This window comes from Neltuma alba, unplaced genomic scaffold (genome assembly GCF_004799145.2).
Source record: "Neltuma alba isolate B1F8T4 unplaced genomic scaffold, ASM479914v2 tig00003547_pilon, whole genome shotgun sequence".
Taxonomy (NCBI): domain Eukaryota; kingdom Viridiplantae; phylum Streptophyta; class Magnoliopsida; order Fabales; family Fabaceae; genus Neltuma; species Neltuma alba.
This window is the reverse complement of record NW_021633324.1, coordinates 118,998-121,423: the sequence shown is the minus strand read 5'-3', so window position 1 is coordinate 121,423 and position 2,426 is coordinate 118,998. Positions and strand designations below refer to the sequence as shown.

General features: G+C 34.0%; 1 long non-coding RNA gene across 1 annotated transcript; it reads right to left on the bottom strand.

The window, feature by feature from the left end:
* Positions 1-1,429: 1,429 nt before the first annotated feature.
* On the bottom strand, positions 1,430-1,844 carry LOC114741820 (uncharacterized). Its single transcript, XR_003739805.1, has 3 exons — positions 1,726-1,844; positions 1,545-1,600; positions 1,430-1,461 (listed from the first exon to the last, which is right to left on the bottom strand). It is a non-coding gene; the product is annotated as an uncharacterized LOC114741820 (long non-coding RNA).
* Between the last annotated feature and the right edge of the window lie 582 nt (positions 1,845-2,426).

Here is a 2,426-nt window from a genome sequence, read left to right as displayed (position 1 = left end):
TTTAATGACACGGTGCGTTGCGGTGATGAGCTCCTTGTGCTTATCAAGCCGCTTCGCACTGAAACTCGTTCCCAATCCATATACATATGCCTTATTTTTTATTATTTTATTTTATAAAAGAAATGTTATATTTTAAAAAATACATAGAAAGTTATAAATTTTCAAGAAAAACATACTATAATTGTTTCAATAAGAAATGGTGAAGAATACTAATAGAATAACACGTCCTAAATTGAAGCGAATATGTAATACCCCTTATCAAATATGTAATTCAAATCTAATCATATGTAGTTACACACCACCATGTGCATCGCATAGCTAGTTTTAATTAAAAACATTCAATTAAAAGCAATAAACTTGTCAAAAACTTTGCAAACTTTTTTCAACCCCCTCCACAAAATGTCAGCATAAAAGCAAATAAATTAGAATATATACTAAGCTTAGAATTAGATGAACTAACTACAAGAAGCTAGTCAGAGAACCCAAGATACTAAGTTTAGATTCAATAAACGGAATTACCCATGAGAGGCCCAAATCTGAGGCTAGTAAAGAAACCAGTGAGCTTGATTGTTTTGATTTTGTTTTGCCCTGGTTAACTTTTGTTATGCATGATAGTTAATGAATCACTTTCTTGCTATTAGATTGATCCTAATAAAGTCTCTCCAGTCTACATAGATGATGAAGTTAAGATAGCTCACTGAAAGCAGCCATGCATGCTACAAACAAGATTGTTACACCTTCGATATTAATACAATTATTTCTGAGAATTTTCCTAACAGATCAACCTTATAAATAGCAGTCATAAGATTAGACGAGTTTCACAGTTTAAAACCAAAGGGCTACATGTGAGGGGGCATGTTTCCTAATCCCAATTAGAGAACATTCAGGATAAACAGGTTTTGACATCTTGAAAGAATCATTGAAATGAGTGCTACACTTCTTCTTCCCCTGCACAACACATTCAATGATACTACAACTATGCTTTTCCTCTTTAACTTCACCTGCCTTTCTCCATATGAGCGAATGGTGCATTCTACTTTTAACCCTGAGCAGGCCATAGTATTTGGTTCAAACTTCTTTTTCCAAGAAGAGTCATTTACAGGATTCTTGAAAGCGCGTTTTATTTTACCTTTTTGTCCATCATCTCCCGCAATGCCCTCTCCCCCGAGAAGGAAAAAAGAAAATAAACTGACATTCAACCAAACTTTCAATTCTTGTAATTATGGAATCAATGCCAATAATTTCTCGGCACAATCACTAACGGTTACATAAAGCTTGCCTGAAACGAGATACCAGTTTTTCTCAATGTTTCTAAAATGCGAGCATTGAGGTTAATCCTGCAACTAAAATGCTACAATCTATACTAAAAGAAACGACCAAGAAAATTAAAATGAAATGTCAATACAAACCTGCCCTTTGTGCGCCACATTTTTTTGTCTGGTAGAATCCTTCTCGAATAATCTGGAAATTCACTCAGTTACCAGAAAGAAATACAAGAAATAGACCACCAAATTAAACTAATACTGAATGAAAAATCAACTAACCTCACCAGCTTCCTGAGCAGCTTGAACTGCAGACGCAAGAAATTCGGCGAGCGAATCTGAAGCAGAGCAGGTTTGCAAAACACACCGGAAACAGAACTCAACCGTTTAGAAGCGCGCTCTAACATACATACATACATACAAGAATAGATGAAGAATGGTACAGAGACGGATTGGGTCTCACCATTTCCAGCCATTTCTTGAAGCTCACAGAGATATGAGAGAGAGAAACAGAGGATGAAAAATGCAATGATGAGATAGAAAGAGGCTTTTCTTTCTCGTCGAGCTTTCACGTGTATCACACGCACAGTGAGAAAGAGCACCTCACACCACATGCGTTGCATTATTGTATACCCAATGGCCATCGTCAATCTTGCAAGAGCCGGAGCGGTCAATTTTAAAATAACCTTTTTTAATTAAAAAATCCCCGGAACTGATCCCATCCAGAAAAAGTTTGAATATATTTTGACTAGGGGTGAGTATTCGGTTTTTCGATTCGGTTATCGGTGATAACCGAATAACCGAATAGAGCAAATTTTAAACACTGAACCGATAACCGATAACCGAACTAACCGAAACCGAATTAACCGAATTATTTCGGTTCGGTTAACCGATTAATCGAAATATATAAATATGAAAGTGATTTTAAATTAATAATAATAATAAAACACAATTACAACCATTAATTAATAAACATTTCATCATTTAATGTGATTTATTACAATAATATTTATTATAACCATATTTATTGAATATAGATATATTCAAAGAGTTCACATAAACCCATATATATATTTATTATAATAATATTTATTAAATATAAACATATAATATATTCATTTCGGTTTTTTCGGTTATAACCGAATTTTTTTTCTACTAACTGAA